Source organism: Hesperophylax consimilis, chromosome 23 (assembly GCF_061612785.1).
Source record: "Hesperophylax consimilis isolate HC1 chromosome 23, BYU_Hcon_1.0, whole genome shotgun sequence".
NCBI classification, from domain to species: domain Eukaryota; kingdom Metazoa; phylum Arthropoda; class Insecta; order Trichoptera; family Limnephilidae; genus Hesperophylax; species Hesperophylax consimilis.
The window spans coordinates 30,355,155-30,379,277 of NC_142858.1; the positions used below are offsets into that span (position 1 = coordinate 30,355,155).

Sequence of the window (24,123 nt, forward strand, 5' to 3'; positions counted from 1 at the left end):
ATTCCTCGCTTCATTCACATTCATACATCGTGTCATACTATTCTGTTATTCTATTTGATTCAGTTGAGCAAATGTCTCTGTCGGGTGTCCCCTTCTTGTTCAACCATGACACTAATGGTAAATAATATAAAAATAACACTAAGGGTTTACGCTGTTTTCCCGCAGGATTGCGCAGAGAGAATGGACCGCCACACTACTCTATATTCTCACACATTCCTTGCTTCATTCACATTCATACATCGTGTCATACTATTCTGTTATTCTATTTGATTCAGTTGAGCAAATGTCTCTGTCGGGTGTCCCCTTCTTGTTCAACCATGACACTAATGGTAAATAATATAAAAATAACACTAAGGGTTTACGCTGTTTTCCCGCAGGATTGCGCAGAGAGAATGGACCGCCACACTACTCTATATTCTCACACATTCCTCGCTTCATTCACATTCATACATCGTGTCATACTATTCTGTTATTCTATTTGATTCAGTTGAGCAAATGTCTCTGTCGGGTGTCCCCTTCTTGTTCAACCATGACACTAATGGTAAATAATATAGAAAGAAAAAAATACTGTGAATATTAAATAACCATTTCAAGTAATAAAAAGAATATTAATATATGTACATTTGTACCAAACACGCTATAACTTTAATAACACATCCAACTCCAGTGAAATAGTGGTAATATCATCAACAACTCTAGCCGCTAGAGGCCCTAGTGTAGCACGTTGATTTTGATATTCCTATTAATGAATTCTAAGCAAATTGAATTTATTTAAAACTCGGTGGCGGTTTTTGCTCTTTCTAATTTGATAAATATTGTTAAAAAATATTTCTAAAAATGTTTCGAAAAATAGGTTCTGTGGTTCAGTTTACGAAAAACAACAAAAACACTCCGTTTCAGACAGTCATTAAATCTTAGCAAAATGTAAGTTCCGTGGTTCAATTTACGAAAACAAACAAAAACACTCCGTTTCACATAGTCATTAAATCTTAGCAAAATGTAAGTTCCGTGGTTCAATTTACGAAAACAAACAAAAACACTCCGTTTCACATAGACATTAAATCTTAGCAAAATGTAGGTTCCGTGGTTCAATTTACGAAAACAAACAAAAACACTCCGTTTCAAATAGTCATTAAATCTTAGCAAAATTCAATTTACAAAACAAACAAAATCACTCCGTTTCACACAGACATTAAATCCTAGTATAAAATAGGTTCCATAGTTCAGTTTACGAAAAACACTCCGTTCCACATAGTCATTAAATCTTAGAATGTAGGTTCCGAGGTACAATTTACGAAAACAAACAAAAACACTCCGTTCCGCACAGTCATTAAATCCTAGCAAATAAAATGTTCTTGATTACGTAAAACGTGGATTACATAATGAAAATATAATTGAACAAAAATAAGGTGAGTTCAGCAAAGCTATTTAGTTAGTTTCATGTAGCATTCTGTGTTCAAGTTGAAGTTATAAATTATTGTCAATTTTGATGTTGAAAACACATTTTTTTATGTGACGCTGTACAATGTAAAAACAGGGGAGCTATGTCGCTATCCGGTTGGGTAGCCTTATGAGGCGGGTTAAGTTAGGGGCTGTAGGAAAGGATTTATTAATGCGAGTCACGAAGAGACCAGGATTATATGAAGGAGGAAAGACAGAATTTTGTGTGTTTTGAATTATCGAATAAATTAAATATTTTGATAGGGATAAATATATATTTATGAATATATATTTGTATTTTATATATTAGATATTTTTTATACTTTATTTTATTTTTTAGCCCTATTTGGCCTCCCCTGGCGATCAGATGTTCACCGAAGGAAGGGTGCAAGGGTTCGCTGCTTTGATGCGCCACAGAATAGCTGGGACGAGTCAGAGCTACCAGAGATCTGACAACACTCTTGTCCAGGCCGTTGCCCAGTGGCAGGCGCCTCTACACCAGAGAAGGAGAATTTCACTCAAGCCACCATAAAATCCTAAAGTTTTCATCAATTTATTCATTTTTTTATTTATTTCTATATTGAATTTTTATGTATTAAATTAAATGTAAACTTTTATGGCAGGCAGAGCATTGCATACGCCGCTCTGTCCAGCTGAATTATTATTATTAAATTAAATGTAAACTTTTATGGCAGGCAGAGCATTGCACACGCCGCTCTGTCCAGCTGAAATATTATTATTAAAGATATTGAAATCTTTTTGAAAAATTTCTCACAATTGTACAAATATTTTATTGCCTTTCTAAACCATCAAATACAGATTTCATGTCCCCTTTAATATTTCGAGCTGTAGGAACTCTTGTGCGGTTTCTCATAAATTAATTAAAAAACAAATTTTAAGAAAAAGTAGTTTACTATAATTTACTAACGTGAAATAAAGAATATAATTTAACATAAAATCCATTAAAATGTATGAGGGAAAGCAAGGCGCAAAAGTGCACACACAGACGCACACACACTGCACACACACACGCGCAACAAATAGCTCGCTGCCATCGGAATGTTTGGGAAATGTCAGAAGTTAAAGGTATTATTGATATTATAGGGTAAGCCGCAGTTCTACTTAACTGCACAGGAGATAAAATACTGTACTCAATATTAATATAATCTATGTCTTCTTATACAGGGTGTTAAGTACGTTCCTTAACACTCTGTATGTCTTACTTTTATAACCTTCTAGAGCTTGTATAGATTTTATACTTTCTGATGTCTTCGTACTAATCCCTCATTTAAGTGTTATTTTTTAACATTTTATTTTAAATTTTCTTATTCCTGTATTTAACTGATATATTATGACATTATATAGTCAGCACTATAAAACCCTCTTGAGAACAAAACCCCCATAACGTCAATATAGGGTGTATGAAATATAAATATTACAAAATTTTAAGGTAGGTATAACGCCGATTTCCTAACTAGTTTTTTTCTCCTTTCTTTTGTTTTCTGAATTTTACACATCTTAGTATATATTATAAAATAAGATTATTTGTAACATTGCTTTAAAAGACCCCCCACACCGCACCCCAAAGATGACATAGGCAGTGCAATGAAAAAATGCAGAAGCAGTGTTAATACAAAACATATGGGATGCTTTTCATGGTATATTTATGTCGTTGATATTAACAAAACACAAAACTTGTTTCGTAATGGAATTCAATGGGGAGGTTGGAGGGGAGTTGGACACGAATACTTTTGCCGAAATACAAACCAATTATTAAAGAATATAAAATTGCATTCACATGACATCTTTTAGAGCGAAAAGTGTAAGGGAAATGTTTACGCCTGTATTCAAAGTATAACTAATTTTAGTTTTTTTGCATTTCTTATATTCGATTTAAAATATTACATCTGGTTGAGTAGAATTCACCACAAAACTTTACTCCGAACCATCGATAAGTCCACTAGTATTATTTACATTTCTAAATTTACCTCCGAAAAGATTTTTCTTTTCATATTTGCTATTTTTCTGCAAGAACTAAAAAGAAAATTCTACCTTATCTAAGAATGTAATCATCTAAGGAAGAAAAGAAAAGTTGTGATATAAAGCACTATTCTCAAGGATTTCATTACCTGCACCTGCATCTCCTCTTACGCGTCTCACATGTAACCTACTTGCTGTACTACTGTCCTACTTCCACGTGTACGGAAGGAGCCTCAAAATTATGGTAATTTTTCAGATAATGTTATCTATAATATAATTATAAATTATTTTTTATGGTAAACTATTGTTTTAAGACAAGATTTTTTATGCATAGCACAAAGGGTAACAATTATTTTTATAAGCAATAATTATTAGCCTGAAACACTCATCCACATTGAAAAATCTCCTGATAAAAATGTAATAAGCAGTAATTGTTCAATGAAACACTTGTATATATTGAATTATTTCGCGGATAAGAGATAAGCCGCCATAGCTCAGTGGTCAGAGCTGTCGACCGGCAATCGAAAGGACACGGGTTCAAGTCCCGTTGGCGTCATGTATCTTTTATCAGCAGATTTTTCAATGTGGATGAGTGTTTCAGGCTAATAATTATTGCTTATTAAAATAATTATAATTATAAATATTGCAAAGTTAAAAAAACATTTTCATAGTTATACGTAATATGAACATGTATGATTATTAAGAGTTTAACTGCCTTAGCATGTAATGTATTCATTAGATGTGTTTATATAAATGTTTTCTCCCCCATTTTAATAGTGGTTTTGGGTTTAAGACCTAATCTGAATAGCTAGGTATTTCCCAACATTCCCCTTTCCCACTATGTTTAGCTTCACAGCATACCCCAATAATAGCTAGGTGTTTCCCAACATTCCCCTTTCCCAGTCTTTTCAGCATTCACCAATCGAAAACCAATTGTACGAATGTTGGATGGGCGTTTGGTGTGTTTTTCAACCAAGCACTGGTACGAAGGAGTCAATGTTCCTCGGAGGATCTTCCACTTAAATACCGGCAGAACAATTGAGGTTAGGTTTGTTTAATACATCTATTTTTTATATATTTTATTATCTATAGCTTTTATTTATGCAAAACTTATTTACTAAACATGGACTACTTCTTAATATCATTTTGATTATGTGTAATAAATGACTGAGTATCCTCTGTGTTTTTTCGTCATTTGCATGAATGGATTGCTCTCGGAATAATAATGAGGGAGGTAGCGTTGGCGCCGCAGCTCAAACACGTGTTCTTTTATCAAGAAACTTGGAGGATTTCAATGTCGCAGAAGATGGCTCTAATTAGTTTTCTTGCACGAGCTGCGTACGTATTTCTCTCCACAGTATTTCTCCAGTGGCACAAGTCAAGATTGATATTTGGGTGAGACACTAACTCCGCTTAGGTGGAGGTTGGTACATCTACCACTTTAGTGGGCACACGACAATTTTTGTAGTTGCGCAACACGTAACTACATAAACAAACAAAAAAGTTTGGAAAAGCCTAAGAATTTTCCTGAGGAAAGTGTGTTTTCATATTAAAAAATGACTGCTAATGCAAGAATAAGTTTTATGTCTAAAATTTGAAGGTCGAAAACACAGCCTACATCTAATAATATAATAAGGCTCTCGTCTAGCATTCTGTAGGTCGCGGGTCCAAATACCGGCGTGCGTAAGTGAATTTTATTTAATTAAATTGAGTTGTTTCATAAATATGTCATTTGAAATCATGAATATTATTCAGGGTATTAAAGGATATACGTGACATGCTCCTAACCAGTGATTCCTGACATTATGTGGAATAAAAAATGTATCTGATATGGAATGTAAGTGATTTGGTCTACGGTGACTTTTTTGATATATATGTTTTATTTAATTTTTCTACAAAAATAAAAAAATCAACAGAAATTGGACGGCAAGGGTCGATGTGAGGGGTTGAGCTGTAAGTCAGCTAAGTGCCCAGTGTCGACGCGTGAAAGATTTTTTTGTTTAATTGTATTTGAAATTTAAAATTTTCAAGGACGTCCCTTAACACCCTGTATATGTTTCTAGCTGAAATCTCCGGCATTGCCCAGGCCTAACACAGATGTAGACAGTAATTTTTCTCTTATTTTATTAATGTAGTTTGCAAAATTTCACCAAGAAGCAACAAAATGCTGCTTTAAGGGATTAGAAAAGGAGATGGTGGTTTTTTGAAATCTCGTTTAGACACCCACCTTCCTTTTGTTTTGACTGATTCATATACTGAACGTGGGGCCATGACGCTGTAATATTAAATGTTAGATAGCAGTTTATATGTTTTTACGTTGGCAACATTAGTCCCGCGCAATTTTTTTGTGGTTTCATAATCTGTAGTCGTGATGTTTTTGGATTTACCATCATGTAATATGTTTGTTCTACATTGATGTCCATTATTAAATGGACATCAATGTAGAACAAACATATTACATGATAATTTCTCTTTAAATGTATTATGTAGATTATATTTTCATATTACAAAATGAAGGCCTCAGCACGGGCAAGCCACCCAGTGAGGCCTACATTACTGGAAAACTTGAAATGTAAAAAATATTGTACCAAATAAAAAAAAAAATAAAAATTACAAAATTGTTTAAAAATTCTATAATTATTTTAATTGTTTGACCTGAGAAACCATTTTGCATTTTCGATGCAATTTGAAAATAGGTAGTTTGTATTTTGCATTTGAAATGCTTTTCTAAAAACCATTTTGCATTTTGCATTTTCAAATGGAAAAGTTTTGAACCATTTCCATTTTGCATTTCAAATGGTTTTAGGTACCCATTTGGCACATCTCTGGTACTGTGGTAGATTACACTGCATCCCAATGGCAAAAGCTAAAAGTCGCTTACAATAATACAACATAATGTTATAATTTATAATCTTAACCGCATAATAGAACATAAGTATACCCACGAACTGGCGATGTCTATTTGGGATTTTTTGATATTATGCATATATTGTACTATATTTTTGTTTAATTGTATTATTTTTTTTCTTATATCTACATATAAGATTTAAAAAAAAAAGTTTTTCTTTTTAACTTAAAATAAAATTTATTTATTTATATGTATGCAACAAAAAATTTACTAAAAAATAAAAAATAAAAAAAATGTTTATCGCCAACTGTTCCGCCTACCGAGATACTGTAGCGCTACGGAAATGTTCCTGGAGGGACGAGTGCACTCTTTGAGAGCGCTTCTCCGCCACCACGTGGGAAGCTTATAACGCAGACTACGCCAATCAAATAACACAATCATTACTGCCATGGTTGCCTGGATGTCCCCCCGGACGGCCCTCTGGAGACGGGAATATTATATAATTCAAATATCCTCCATAAACGGCCGCTTGCACACATTTTTCACTTCTATTCCGCATTGCCTATCTGTGTATTCTCATTATTCGTCTGTTATTTTAAAATATGGAATATATTGCACTGCACGACTTTTGCATACATTCTGGATTAAGGCTGGCCGCATACATACGTTTTCCGTATTCGATTTCCGAATTCGTTTTCCGTATTCGGACATCCGAATGCACGGAATCAGTAGAAAATACATTAACTGCCGCACACGTTCGTTTTAGTTCCGAACGGAACAAATTCCTTACGCAGGTTCCGAATGCGAGCCGGCGCGTTCGGAGAAACCGAATGGAAAAAACCTAATGACGTCATGTGGAACGCAGCTATTGCATACACTTTGTTTGTGCCGACGCAAACGTTCGGAAATTTCTGTTCAGTAATTCAGTGTTGCCAACGGATCTTGACCTAATATCGCCGTTTCTCATACATAAGGTAGCGTAAAGTAGCCGAATTTGCTGTTAGGTGGGACATGTTTAAAATTGATGTTTTTACGTGAAAATAAAAATTTCGTGGGGGGGGGTGGCTAGAGAATTTCAAAAAAATAAAATTAATTTTTCCCCAGAAAATAAAATAAATTCATGGGGGGGGTAGCTAGAGAATTTCAAGAAAATATAAAATTTGTCCCCAGAAAAATAAATGTTTTTGAAGTAGCTTAATTGGCGACCAGTCGCCTTTTAGATTTTTTGGCGCCGATTCTCGCTCTGAGTAGCCTAAATGGCGATATATCGTCCTTGTTGGCAACACTGGTACTGACGTTTATACATTCCGAATGAAGAAAAACCTCTCACTTACTTACAGCTCACGCGGTATTTCTTATGTGAATACCGCACAACTCCTAATTGCTTCCTATATTGATCCCAACCTTCTGGAACCAGTTAGACTATGGCATCCCCAATTATGGGTATGTTGTGAGGTAGTGGGGAGAAGAAAGAGATGGGGAAGAGGAAAGTGGGGAAATACCTGGCTATTAAGTGAGTAATGTTTTAATTCTGAGTGGCAGTCTTATACTGGTTCAATACTGAGTATATTATATTATTTAATACACTCTGGAACATGCGGCAAATATGCATTATATTATTTGAATTAATTAAATTGTGAATGGCCGCATCGGATATGTTCATGGAGGAAAGAGTCACAATTCACGGAGAGCCAAAGCTGCAGACCACGCTAACCTCCCAACACCAATATCTAACTTGTCCTAGGACCCGGATATGTTATCGCAAAATCAGAAAATCAATTGTAATTATTTTATTTTTAAAAAAATCATTCGCTTTTTTTACATAAGTACAGACAATCCAAAATAAAGATGACACTTTGAATGTGTTTCTCCACACCGATGATATCGATAGTTTTCAAAAAGTTTTTTCAACTGATTTGTAAATTTTATATTAAAAATTAAATTAAAATGGCTCTGGTTTTCGATAAAAAATTATTGTACTCATCAACAAATTCAATGTATTCGTAGTACATTACATAGTTGGCGGACCATCCAATACCGGATACTACGAATTCCGGTTTGAAAACCACATTTAATACATTGAATGAGGTCAAACTCAATTTTCACGATAACTAACACATCTGCCGTGATCATGAACCCTGCAAGACTGTCTGAAACTCAACATAACTCAAATCGATAACTATACATCTGCCGTGATCATGGACCCTTCAAGGCTGTCTACAACTCAACATAACTACACATCTGCCGTGATCATGGACCCTGCAAGGCTGTCTGAAACTCAACTTAACTACACATCTGCCGTGATCATGAACCCTGCAAAACTGTCTGAAACTCAACATAAATACACATCTGCCGTGATCATGGACCCTGCAAGGCTGTCTGAAACTCAACTTAACTACACATCTGCCGTGATCATGGACCCTGCAAGGCTGTCTGAAACTCAACTTAACTACACATCTGCCGTGATCATGGACCCTGCAAGGCTGTCTGAAACTCAACTTAACTACACATCTGCCGTGATCATGAACCCTGCAAAACTGTCTGAAACTCAACATAACTACACATCTGCCGTGATCATGGACCCTGCAAGGCTGTCTGAAACTCAACTTAACTACACATCTGCCGTGATCATGAACCCTGCAAGACTGTCTGAAACTCAACATAACTACACATCTGCCGTGATCATGGACCCTGCAAGGCTGTCTGAAACTCAACATAACTACACATCTGCCATGATTATGGACCCTGCAAGGCTGTCTGAAACTCAACATAGCGACAGCATACCTACCTGTTGCAGGTGCTCTAAAGATTGCAATCCGCTTGTTAAGATAGGGGAATCCATCAAACGGACCGCCCATTTCAGCAAAGTGTTAAACGTTTTTTGAAGGTATGTTGGGGCTCCAGACCAGAGGTGGCTGCCAAATTCAACACATGAAAGGCATTTTCAGATTGATTTTATCTGTCTTAGAAGATAAAAGCAAAACTTATGGCCCTTGAGATTTGCGACTCGAGAGATAGACTATGACTGTCAATAGTGAAACTGAGACATTTTGTTTTTTTTTAATTAAACATTATTTTTTAATTAAAAATATTAGTAGAGCAGGAAATTTGAGAATAATAAAAAAATTGAAAAAAAACATAATAACCCGATGAAAACATCATAAAAAATAGGTAAAAATAAAGGATCATCCATCAGGATTGTCACCGCTGCATCTGCTTCCATCGCTCATTGTGTGGAGATCAAAGCCACTCGTATCCTGCTCCAGAAGCTGACTCTTCAGAGCCAGGTCCGACCCTGAGCCAAACGGCCAGCAAACATACACCATGTTCCACACTTTGGGTGATTCATGTAAACTTCGTATATTATTATTTCTCCGCGCTCGGTCAGTCGTTCTACTTCTGTGTTGGAAATAAATTACACTGATTTTGAGTTCGAATGAAGCGAAAAACAATATTCATTGTTAATAATGAAATCGCAAAATTTAATTTCTTTAGAATGAAACTAACTTGATATTTTATAGTGGCTACATAATATCATATTACATAAGTAATATTTTCTTAATAAACATTGCATAAAAGCTCGTTGGGGGTATAAAAGAGTAAATAAATAGTATAAAAATAGATTTACATTCTTCCTGGAAGATGAGATTACTTCGCGTGGGGAGGAAATTGCGGATGCCATACATTACGACGTTAATGTGTCATTGTACTGTGACATGAATTGATTACACATTCACAGAAGTTACAAACAGCCAAAACAAGTCATTATTATTTATTTTATAGTATTTAATTCGTAGAATTCTTTTTTAAAAATTTTAACTTGTACGCTGTCAAAACACAAGAGTTTATTACATATCATAGACAAGGTAAGTACCTAAAGACATGGTATTTTGAGCATCTTTATAACAAAAATAAATAAAATTCATTAAAGGCAGCTACTATTGACATGTTAAAGGGTCACGAATTAGTCTGAATTCTTGACAAATTAGTCCCAATTGAAAAAGGCATACAAAAAGTTTTCTGTTAAAAAAAATAACATTTATAGGTTGGTACTTTATCGCTTGCCTGAATTCTTCACACCATCAGTTACAACGTTCAAAATGACACACAAATTAAAAGTAATTTTCGTTACGCTGGACGCACAGACAGCAGAAATTAATATTTTGATTTAATTAATTATTTACCCCTACCCTATTCATATTTGTATAGCGTTTAAAGAGAAAAAAAGTCAATTTACAATTCGCCCTTTAACATAATAAGAAATTTATATACTGTACACAATCTATTTGAATTGAAAATAAATAGGAAGTGAAGACAAAAAGGAAAAAAAATAATCAATTAATCAATATTTTTAAAATTAAACAATAACTTTGTAAACATCACTTATAGGTAAATACTTAATGCCGACCGGGTTTCGCTACAACCGTAGCTTCATCACGACAGTATAATACTAAACATCTAAAATATAAATTAACATGTGTTGATATCACGGTAAGTAGACAGTCTGAGCTACAGTGGAAGAGGTAGGGATAGGTGGGAGATTGAGAGGCGAGTGCTCTTTGTCAATAGGGAACAATCTGAGTATAGGGCTTTTATTTAGGTTTATTGGGTTGTTGATGACTTTGCTATTGACGTTTTTGGCTTTTCTTGTTTAGTATTATACTGTCCTGATGAAGCTACGGTTGTAGCGAAACCCGGTCGGCATTAAGTATTTACCTATAAGTGATGTTTACAAAGTTATCGTTTAATTTTAAATTATAATGTCACATCACAAAGTAACCGCTTCATATGAAGAAACAAAATTTTTTATTATAATAAAGACTGAGAACTGTTTGTTACACAGAATTTGAAACAATCTACAGATAATTTTCTAATTATGTAAAGGTTCAATTCAAGTTGTGTTATTATGTCATTATTGGTTAGTTGTTTCACATAACTGAAATGACAACTGAACTTGAATACAACTTTCACAGAACTTGAATTTTAACTTTGAAATTCTATGAAACAACGCGTCCTTAGTATCGTAGTAGAATATCATAAGGGAATACTGTGAGACGATGTATAAATATGATAAAGAGGAGGGATACTGTAGGACTACGTATAAATATGATAAAGAATAGAAAATACTGTGAGATGACGTATAAAAGTGATAAAGAGGAGGAAATACTGTGAGATGACGTATAAATGTGATGATACGTGGGTACTTACATAGTGATTTTCATCCAACACAGTGGTCGGCTTTGTTTCCGTAGGAAACTAGAACGCCAAACTTTGAGTGACAAAGTATGCCGAGCGCTGTGGTAGACACATGAAACCCTCCCTCAGGGATGGGCATAGGGTGCTTATTCGCAAGCAGATCTGCTGAGTATTAATGAAAGCCAATTTCTCTAATAGGACCAATAATCTCTATTTCAAACATAAGTGGTTTTTACAGAAAAGATATTATATAAACTTACCCCCCATCACAGACCGTATACCAAAACCCTATCTAACTAGCTATGCTGAGGATGGATGGAGACGCCTTCCTTCAAGGGTCCGCGACTGCTTCAGCGCGGGCGACCAGCCCGCCAGCTCCGTCTCTCGTTCAGTCCCAGCCCAGGGACTATCAGTTCCTCTGCAATGGCCTCCGGTTACCATCCATCCGAGTATTCGCGAGGACCGCGAGGCGTGTGTGGTACGGCGGGAAATAGGCGATTCCGCTCTCAAATATGATACAAAACCGATCAATTGTCAATTACTGCCTGCTCCTGTCGGGTATTACGCGCGAAGCGAGTGAGGATTGCCGCCCTTTTTGTGGATTACTCTCGAAACGGAATCTCGCACCCCGGTGTCCATTGACCGCGTTTCACTGTCCCGGGTTCAGATTTAAATCGCGCATTAATCGTATTTACTCGCGATGTTGCCCATGATCGCAATAATCCGCGTTTCAGGATCGGATGCCTGGATCAAATAAATTCGAGCATTTGCTCCGCTCGACTTTTAAAATTCACAATCGTTATCAACTTGGCACTTTGACATCCCCACAGAGTCCGAGCCCAACTGGGCCCTGTGGGTAAGTGTCAAAACCCGCAAGAATAATTCCTTTCCTCCTATGTTGCGCTCATATGTGGCCGTCAAAAAAAAACCCATAGACAATAATTGAAGTGATAATCAGTACCTGATTACAATTTTAATGTTCACTCACTCGCCAACAGTAAACCAAACCAGTCACGAATTATTTCTGTCCACAAAATATTTAAAATAAAACTTAACACACTATTCCTGTGCCATTGTGTTCCAGTGTAAAAGTTGTGAATCTGTTCATTTCTTTGTGTCCTCAACAACAAAATAAAAGCCCGAAGTTTTAATAACAAATAATAATAACGTTACTTAAATTCAATATTTAATATTATTGTTACACCAAAGGCAGGTAACCTGCATTTCCGCACGCCTTATGAGACCGTAGTAGGTACTGATACCTACTCACTACTACCTGTAAGTGAACTTGATTCCAGACAGTAATCAGGGGAGTTCAACCTACTATTCATTTTTAATTTTTATTAACCTAAATCCGAACTCATCATGGATGCGCAGACATACATATCCCTTGCACAAGATGCCATCAATGCACTAACAAATATTGTGATGGATCCCAATAACAAATTTACCAAGGAGCATATTGCCAAAATAATGCCCAAAACTAATAATATCCTAGGGTCCATAGGCCAAATGGCTGCAAGAATGGCTACCCTAGAAGGCGAATTATCAGTGTACAAAAATATTCCTCCTGCTGTTACCACTACTAATTTGCAAACAAATAACATCTGGGATATTATTGCTGAGATGCATGATCAAAATTTAAGGGAAAAAAATATTATAATATGTAACTTCCCCGAAAGCAAAGCAATAACCCAGACTGATATTATGAAAGACGACACCACCAGCATAAAAAAAAAATCATTTTCGACCTGGACAACTCTACCAATTCTCTTGACCTGAAAGTTTACAGAATCGGGAAAAGGGATACTAATAAACCGAGGGGTGTAAAAGTCGAGTTCACTGAGTCTAAATGGCCAAAAATCCTACTCGGCAAAAAACACTTGCTGAAGAATAACATCCGCATGTACCCTGATCAATCTGTTGCTCAAAGGAACTATCTAAATAATTTACGAATCGAACTAAAAAATAGGCAATCATCGGGTGAGCAAGACATTACAATCAAGTACATTAATAATCACCCAACAATTGTAAAATTAAATCCAAAAAACTGACCCACAAACTAATAATATATTATCAAAATGTAAGAGGACTGAGAACGAAACTTCAAGAACTAAAATGTACATTACCAACGATGAATTACGAAATTTATGCCCTTACTGAAACATGGCTAAATCCTGGCATAAACGATCAAGAACTGGGGTTTTTAGATCATTTCATTTACAGAAACGACAGATGTCAAAGTTCCAGCAATAAAACAAGAGGTGGCGGCGTACTATTGTCAGTTTCAACCAAACTGAATTCGAAGAAACTGAAATGCCTTCACAAACATCTTGAACAAGTGTTTGTAATGGTTTCCTTAAAAAATGAAAAACTTATAATCGGTTGCACATATATACCACCATCCTCCGGCCTGCAAACATATAAGGAGCACCACCTTGAAGTTGAAACTATGCGAAGAAAATTTCCTGATGCTACATTTATTCTGATGGGTGACTACAACCTCCCAAATATTGTATGGGACATTGAGAACATCGCGTCCTCGAGTCCGGACAACATCAATCATGGCTCCCATGAAATTATAGAAATGCCGAACTTTTTAAATCTGCATCAGAAAAACCATGTGTACAACATCAATTCTCGTCTTCTCGATCTTGTCTTTACAAATTCTTCTAGTGTTAATGTGTATGCCTCTGATGAAATGATTCTTCCATTCGATAAATACCACCCCCTCTAATAATCAATTACCTCAATACTTATGTTAAGGTAATTGACCCCACGATTGTCAAGCGTAATTTTGAAAAAGCAGATTACCCAAAAATTATAGAATTTTTATCTACTTATAACTGGGCTTATGATCTCACTTATAAAAGCTCAAGTTTAAATGAGGCCTTAGAATACTTTTACAATGTAATTTATCAAGCAATCGATAGATTTGTACCCCTACAAAAATATTACACTTCTAAATTCCCTAAATGGTTCGATTCTGAACTAATTAATCTAACGTACGATAAAAAAAATTGCCCACAAACGTTATAAAATAAATAGAACGCTAGATAATTATATCGCATTCTCCATTCTGCGTAAAGATTGTACTAGGAAATCGAAAGTATGTTTTTAGAAATACACCAACAATGTTGAAAATTCTATGTTAACAAACATTAATAAATTTTGGAATTACGCTAACTCCTTTCGGAAAAATAACTCTAACTTTCCCGGTACAATGTTTTACGGGAAAAAAGTGGGTCATGACAAAAACGATATTGTAAACTTATTTGCAGATTTCTTCAAGAGTGTATATGTTGAAGACAATGACAACATATTATCTGATAAACCCCAATATACCGAAAGCTCACTCAACTTGCATAACATCCATGTGGTAGTAAATGATGTTGTCACTTTTATCAAACAGCTGGATACCAGGTCGAATTCGGGGCCAGATATGATTCCCTCAATATTACTTAAAAACTATATTCATGTTCTAGCTCTTCCTATTACTATAATTTTCAATTTATCCTTATCTACAGGTTGTTTTCCTGAAATTTGGAAAAGTAGCTTTATAACATCTATTTTTAAAAAAGGAGATAAATGTCAAATTGAAAATTATAGACCCATATGTATTATGTCATCACTACCTAAACTTTTAGAAAAGATTATATTAAGTAAAATCATGCATCAAATTAAACCAATTATATCAACATTTCAACATGGTTTTATGCCAGACAGATCTACGTCATCTAACTTATTGCTTTACGAAAATTTTATTTCTAATGCACTGTCTAAGGGTTTTCAAGTTGATACAATTTATACTGACTTTAGCAAAGCCTTTGATACTGTTTCTCATCGCATTTTATTGGAAAAATTAGAACACTTGGGAATAAGCGGTAACTTCCTCGAATGGCTTAGAAGTTACTTATCATACAGAAAATTATCTGTAAAAATTACCTCCACAACTTTTACACTTTTTTTGCCTCAAGTGGGGTCCCCCAAGGTTCCCACCTAGGACCAATTATTTTCCTACTATTTATTAATGACATTTCACTAATTTTCGATAATGTTCACTTTCTTCTATTCGCCGACGATCTAAAGATGTTTAAATCGATCGGTAATTCTTCTGATTGTGTAACTCTACAAATGAACTTAAATAAACTTTATGAATGGTGCATCGTAAACAAATTACATCTTAATATCAACAAATGCCAAACGATCAGTTTCCATAGATCTAAAACCCCTTTATTATTCGACTACTCAATTAACAATGCCAATCTAAAAAGAGTTTTTGAATTCAATGATCTTGGAGTTATCTTTGACTCCAAATTACGCTTCTTGAATCACATTAATAGCATTACCAGTAAGAGATTACAAATGCTTGGATTTATTCTCAGAATCGCTAAAGACTTTAATAACATAAAAACTATAAAATTACTATACACGTCTCTGGTTAGAAGTCAGGTTGAATACAATGCAACCATTTGGTGTCCTCATTTCAACTCTCACTGTTTACAAATTGAAAAAATTCAAAATAAATTTTTACGTTTTATTAATTTCAAAATTGGTATTCCTATTATTGAAATCAATTATGTCAATTTACGCAGTAAACTTAACTTATCGAAATTATCTGAAAGGCGAAAAATATTTGATCTCCTTTTATTACATAAAATTGTTCATTCAAGGTTAGACTGCCCTGACACTATAAACTTGCTATCTTTACATATACCTCCAAAATATACTAGACGGAATATTTTATTCTACAACAATAACTTCGCTACGAATTCTGTGTTAGAAAGAATACATAGGTTGGGCAATGAACTAAGTGATGTCGCTGACATATTTAATTTAAGCTTCAATACATTTAAAGCCAAATTAGTCCACCACTTTTTAAATGTAAATAATGTGTGAGAAATCATTATATCTTATTTCGATTTTCTATTGTTCGTTTTATACTGTTGTTAAAATGAAATTTGTAATTTTTATGTACCCAAAAGCCCGATTGGGCGTCAATAAATAAATAAATAAATAAATTAACTATTTTCATAACAAGAGGAGAAAATACTGTGAGACGACGTATAAATGTGATAAAGAGGAGAAAATACTGTGAGACGACGTATAAATGTGATAAAGAGGAGAACATACTGTGAGACGACGTATAAATGTAAATGAAGAGTTCGAATGAGAAATATATTTATACTTCTGTTCCTTCTGGATACACTGACCCCCAGATACGTACACCTCATACGTTTTTCCCTCCCAGAACTTTTCATTGATAATTCAATGTCAGTGTTTAAAGTGACTCAAAGTCCTCGATTAAACGATAATTGTAAGGACCTAATTTCTCCAGAAGTGACGCTCAGGACTGTACGGATCAATGAATCGATCTGCAAGTAGGAGCTCACGACTGCACGGATCATTGTATCGTTCCGCTGGTAGACGTTCACGACTGCACGGGTTAACGTATCGATCTGCAGGTGGACGAGTCATCGATTTTAAAACACGATAACTTTGAGCGATAATTGTATGGCCCTAATTTCTCCAAAAGCGATGCTCAGAACTGCACGGGTCAATGTATCGATCCACAGGTAGACGCTCACGACTGCACGGGTTAATTTATCGATCTGCAGGTGGACGCTCACGACTGCAAGGGTCAAATGTATCGATCTGCAGGTAACACTAGCTCTCCTGATTTTTTGTCACTTTGCATCCGAAAATTTGTACCTACCCGGAGAAACTTGGAAGTCCGCTGGGTGATGGCAGAACGTGAATCAGCTTTCTAACTACGTTCAAAGCCAGCGATACGACATCAGTCACCGACAATTATATTTTAATAAACGCTAAATCGTCCGATTTTCCCTTTTTAAACCTCGATAATAAATGACTATTAGTTCGGGCAATTGTTTCCTTTTCCCCATACCTGTCCTATTATCTTTGTCACCAGGAGACGGGAAGTACCAAAACAGTACCGTACCGAATAAAACGTTTTTTTCGGGTTCTCTGTAATGTAGTTTGACCAGTTTCCCGCTTGTACCACAATTTTTTGAAAAATATTCTAACAGACTATTGAAGTTCACCAAAATGGATAAAATTGATTATTTCTCCTACCCGTGGCTGGAATTCAATTAAGTTTCGCGCGGGTATCCACGCAAGTGATGGGACCGTGCCTCATGACATGGTAAAGCAATTATAATTATCACTGAAAATAGTGCACACAGCGTACAGCCCCACCCCACCCCACTGCACTGGGTCTGCGGACGAATATTTTAAAACGGAGTGTTTTCTTGTGCCTAATCAAAGGTTTGCGCGCTGCCAATGTATTCCATAAATACAGTCCTTTATACCCTGTCCAGGCAGTAACAGGCTCAGCAAAACGTAACGTCGAATTTGATTCCGTTACGTTAATGGAAAACATTTTTTCAAAGTTCAAAGTCCTTTCAAAGCAATTTTTAAAAAACCTTTTTTTTTATTCCATTGAAATTTTGTGAAAATAGACAAATTTAACTCACTCGATAATTGTTAGAATGAATTGATTTAACCATAATTAATTTGGCAGATCTGTAAATAATTAAATGTTAGTGTGTTTACTGTTTTATTGGGTTTATGAGTCGAAAATAGGTTCAGGAAAAATATAAAAAACATTGGCAAAGTTTCAAAATAATGCGTAGTTCCATATAACTGCAATCTGCACAGTAAAGCTAGGAGCTAATATCGACCTGAGAGAGATGATAACACCTTCAAGAGGTTACACCACCGCGGCGCTCCGAAAAATAGGTTTAAAAATAAAGATTAATTTTGATGCACCTATTAAATATGTAAAACAAAAATTAAATGACAAATATTATACATACTAGTTTTATGAATATTTCAAAACAATAAGGAATAAAAAATAATTAAAAAATAACGAAAGTATGAATTCAATCAAGAATGGCAATCCTTGCTGATGGAGTACTTATTTTCTCCATCAGGAGAGGCATCGTCTGAAAAATAAATAATAATCTAGATAATATTGTAAAGAATATGGAAAAATCGTAATCCATAGGATGTACTACGAATAATTAATAATTTGAGTCATTAATTTTTAATGAGAGGGAAAAAAACATTTCTTCGGAATTTTACTGACATTAATTTTACTCTAGTGTGCACAATTTCATCAAATGCACCCCAGATGTTTTCAACAAAATTCTCGGCAACTGGGCAAGTTTGACCCTGGCAAGTTTTTTTACTAAGCCCAGGGTAATTTATTATCCCGACCGTCGCTTTTTATTGCGGGCAGAATGCACCACTTCAACAATTACCAGGAACAGGATTACATGGAGATAAATGATGGACTTGCCGAACGTCACAGCGGTGCTGCCAGGGTCTCTTATCTATCTGAGGTGTCAGCGCTTTATTAGCAGCAGATTACATACCTGGACGCTGTTGTTGGACGCGGTGGACTCTCTTACTGCAGCAGCTGGTCCAGTTCCTTCACCACCTAGGATTCTTGCTGCTGAATCTCCATCTTCTATCTTCGTAGAACGTCACAGCGGTGCTGCCAAGGTCTGGTATCTGTGAGAGGATAGTGTGTCAGCGCTTTATTAGCAGCAGACACATACCTGGACGGATGACGAACCTCGTGCTGGCACTGTTGGTGGACGCGGTGGACTCTTTCGCTGCAGCAGCTGGTCCAGTTTCTTCACCACCTAGGATTCTTGCTGCAGAGTCTCCATCTTCTATCTTTGTGTCACCTGTTCCTATACTTCATTTTACTTAACTTAACTTCACTCTATTTTTGTAATATTTATATTTTCTGTAATACCTGCATCAACTGTAAAGCGGAGCTTTACAAATTATCCAATGAATAATAAATATAATAACAAGTATCACAATTCCGTTTTAAAGAGTGGGAAATGGGTTGGTTGTGGTTTTTTTAAGTCTCACGATATTATATTTATATAATAGTAATCTTCCTCTTATTTTAAAAGTCAAATGTGCAAAATTTCATCAATCTTGGAATAAAATATTTATATTGAAATCAAATCCACGCCGCCCGCCACAGTCAAATTCAATATATTTATATAAAGAGTTAGAATTTGAATAGGTACATTTAATACAAAAAAATATACAGAATGAAGGTAAGTCGTATAGACATGGTTATTTGGATAAGTGTATCGAGCAGTGGCGGTTCTTCCCTTGGATCAATTGGTGTTTGACCCCCCAAAATTGTATTATGTGAATCAAAACAACTGGTCTTATTTTATTTAAAATGCTAGACTAGCATAGACATCTGTTGTCTCCAATAGAAGCTTTCATTCACAAGTCCACACGATTCGCTGGGTCAATAAAGAATGTCCACTTTGGCATCTTCTGTCCCTATGCGCGCCATAGAATAAACGAGATGGATTTTTCGTCGAAGTAAAAATTAGGTACAGATGAGTTCATCGTGTTGTCTCCCCCATGACCGCGGAGAGACAACACGATGAATATTATATGTGTATTATATTACAGAGATGGTGACATAAACAAATGTCGGTTTTTCATTTTACACGCTTGTAGTGTGTGGAACAATGGTTGTTTTTCAATTGAATAGTTCGTGAAAGGTTTGGAATAATTATTTATGTTGTTATCGATTTAGAATGAAGCTGAAAAATGAAACAAAACAAAAAACGTAAAAGATCATTGTCAAATAGAATCAAACTCTTATTTTATTTACTTTAATGTTGTGCACAACTACATTAAAACTTAATATCTTAAGAAATAATTTGCCAGTACATGGATTGTGTATTTATTTCCAATTTACTATATTAACATAATAATATGTATTTAGAGTCCGCGGCGCAACAAATTGATATAGAAAATGGGCATTTTTCACAATATCAAATAAATATTAGTCACACATTTTTTTCAAATGACCTACCACTACTAGGTCCTTAGAGCCGCCTCTGGTATCGAGGATAAGCTGCTCTGCAATATTTTTATTTTGAAAAATACAGGTAATACACTAATGTAGAATATAAATAAAATTAGGAAAACATTTAGAGAGAAAAGAATAGAAAGCAACGAGAAAACTACTCGTGATAATTTAATAATAAAGGAATCTGTCTCTTTTCATTTGGTTTATATTTCTATAGACATACATTATTACATGCTGACGGCCTGTTTCCATGGTTATTATTCAGTGGCTTGGCATTTTATTGATATTTGGGGGCAGCAACAAATTATTTCTTATTTAACGTAATTTATTCAATTTAAATAAAACTCATTTTTATTTATTTAATCTGTATTCCTGGACATTGGGGTCTAGAGTCATATTTAATAAAAAGTAGTATAAACATAATAATAAAAAATAAAAAATAAGATAGGTTTATCTAAAAAGACGCTGTCTGGATTGCATTTAGTTCGGGATGAATCTTGCGATCATACATAAAGATAGTTGCCAATAAAAATGTGCGGTGAAAAAATGAAGACAATGTTAGTAGTTCTTATTCGAAGTATGATACAGTTAAAAGTGACCGAGGGGAATAGGGTCCCATTAGCTCAGTTGGTAGAGCACTGTCCCGGAAAGACAAGGGTCCTGGGTTCGAGTCCCAGATGTGACCGTTTCCTTTTCTGATTTTTCTGTTTCAGATTTTCGTTTAGAAATCACTTATATTGTCTTCAATATTTAAATAATAAATAAAACTTGACATGCACGCTGAAGGAGAAAACCATCTGTTTCCGTAGAACGCCGTGGGAAATGGTGGCCAAGCCTAGGACTCTGTAGTAAATATCAAGGAAATAATAATATAACCTAATAAACATAATAATGCTGTTGGCACTGCTTCATCCATCGAGTTAAATTCAAAGTTCTGTTGTTCTACAAATGTTTTGAACACACCGGAGTTCTGGTTGACTTCAACTTCCATTCTCAGGTCGCATAGATTTGAAGTACACTTTTCCGCTGCTGTGTGCACCGCTTGGAGACCTGAAATAATAATATAACCTAATAAACATAATAATGCTGTTGGCACTGCTTCATCCATCGAGTTAAATTCAAAGTTCTGTTGTTCTACAAATGTTTTGAACACACCGGAGTTCTGGTTGACTTCAACTTCCATTCTCAGGTCGCATAGATTTGAAGTACACTTTTCCGCTGCTGTGTGCACCGCTTGGAGACCTGAAATAATAATATAACCTAATAAACATAATAATGCTGTTGGCACTGCTTCATCCATCGAGTTAAATTCAAAGTTCTGTTGTTCTACAAATGTTTTGAACACACCGGAGTTCTGGTTGACTTCAACTTCCATTCTCAGGTCGCATAGATTTGAAGTACACTTTTCCGCTGCTGTGTGCACCGCTAGGAGACCTGAAATAATAATATAACCTAATAAACATAATAATGCTGTTGGCACTGCTTCATCCATCGAGTTAAATTCAAAGTTCTGTTGTTCTACAAATGTTTTGAACACACCGGAGTTCTGGTTGACTTCAACTTCCATTCTCAGGTCGCATAGATTTGAAGTACACTTTTCCGCTGCTGTGTGCACCGCTTGGAGACCTGAAATAATAATATAACCTAATAAACATAATAATGCTGTTGGCACTGCTTCATCCATCGAGTTAAATTCAAAGTTCTGTTGTTCTACAAATGTTTTGAACACACCGGAGTTCTGGTTGACTTCAACTTCCATTCTCAGGTCGCATAGATTTGAAGTACACTTTTCAGGTCTCCAAGTGTGCACCGCTTGGAGACCTGAAAAGTGCACTTATATCATTTTATACATATTCCTTTGAAAGCGGAAATGACTAAATAAAACAAATCGTAACCCAACTTGGGTAGGAAATTTCAGCCAGAGTTGGAATAGTGATTTCCTAAAATTCCTTTCTTAAAGAGTAATAATGAAAACAATACAATTTCTTTGTCAAATATTAATTTCCGGTACACGATAAATTATTGAATGGTGTTTAATTAATATTTCTATGTACATAAATCAAGGTGTTATAATAAATATTATCGTTGAGATAATTGAAAATTATTTGTTGAACCAAAATTACATTTTCGCTGAGCCTCTGTTTATTTATTATGCAAAGCAAATATTTGAACGACAGCTGCGTGTTAAATTGATGAAATATAAAAATTGTCCGTTTTTTTGTCACAAAGAGTCGGTGAATAGAATATTAACGAATAACATAAGTACATTAATATCGTACGGTAAACAATTGCTAAACGATAAAATAAATATTTATTTTTCGGAATAACTTTATTGAGTAAAACCTCAAATTGTAATATTTAAAAATTGAAGACAATATTTAGATAAAATAAATTTTTAAAAAATGTTTGACAAGAATGCTAATGTGAACTCTCACGTGCCTGTGAATAAAATTCCTTCCGTTTTTTATTCGAAATAATATTATCCTCGTTGGCTGAACACTTCCGCGGCAACTTGAATGTTTATTTAATAAACTTGGTTTTGTCAAATATGATTTGAGATTTTCACGGCCAAAAGTATTTTTGTTATTTATTTTTGGGATGTTATGCCGTGTTGCGCTAACTCCTTCTTCATCTGCCCTAATGATGGACACTGCAATGCTGTCCGAAACGTTGGCTAAAGAAGGAGTTAGCGCAACACGGCATAACATCCCAAAAATAAATAACAAAAACACTTGGTTTTGTGTTTAAGCTAATATTTAGTAATTAAATGGTTTATCAACAATTGCGTTGTTCGTTGTTTGCGTTGCGTTGAAACTATTCTAGTCTCTGTCTAACTACAGATGCGCGATGGCAACAGAAGAGTTCAAGTATGCGATGCTAACAAGTTATTGATTTGTTTTCTCTCTTTGTAATATTATAGTAGTTCCTCTGATCAAAAAAAAATACAGTGTGTGGCAAGCCTACGCACGACGGAAGTGAAACTTTTAGTATTCTTCTCTCTCTCTTTTCATTTCATTCTCTCTTTTTTTCTGTCTATTGACATATTTATAAGTAAAAAAACGAATCGTTGATAAAAAAATTAAAAGTTATAAAAATATGGGATTCGAACCCGGGTCCTGCATAATGTGTGTCGAACGCTCTGCCTCTAGACCGCGGTTATTACGTATTCGACCAAAATATCATATAGTCAAAATATCTAAAAGTCGCAGCACGAGAGCATTTTATCACTTTAAAAAATATATTATTAAAAAAATCACAAAAGAAAAAAAAATAGTTAAAGCGGGGATCGAACCTCGGTTCTTCACGACGACAATCGGGCGCTTTGCCTCTAGACCGCGAAGCTGAGTTTGGAGAGCGACCGAAAGTAGGTATATAATATTGGCTAGGCTCCTATAGCGAAATTATCACGGTTTTTGATGACGGTCATGAGTTGGTTTTACTCCGGTCCTCGAAATTGCATAACGCGCGTAAAGAAGTTTCACTTCAATAATTAATAATAAACATATTTAAAATATTTCCGGCGGTGAAACATCCCCCGTAAAAATAAAATAAAAGTGGGCCGTTGATGGGCTTTCTGAGAACCGTCAAAAGGCCCATCAAGGCTTGTCGGGTTCGATTGGCATTGATTATTGCTAGTCAAAGCCATCAAAGCTTCAGCTGCGCTTGGGAAGTGTGCGTATTAAGTGCATATGTGTAGATGCGTATGGTTCCATGAAAGAACAGAACATAACACGGGTGAACAAAAATATTAAACCTAAATGAAAACTAAACCAAC

The 24,123-nt window shown here is 35.2% G+C and overlaps 1 non-coding gene across 1 annotated transcript; it reads left to right on the top strand.

The window, feature by feature from the left end:
• The first annotated feature begins 3,903 nt into the window (after positions 1 to 3,903).
• On the top strand, positions 3,904 to 3,976 carry TRNAA-GGC (transfer RNA alanine (anticodon GGC)). Its single transcript has one exon. It is a non-coding gene; the product is annotated as a tRNA-Ala (tRNA).
• The last annotated feature ends 20,147 nt before the right edge of the window (positions 3,977 to 24,123 follow it).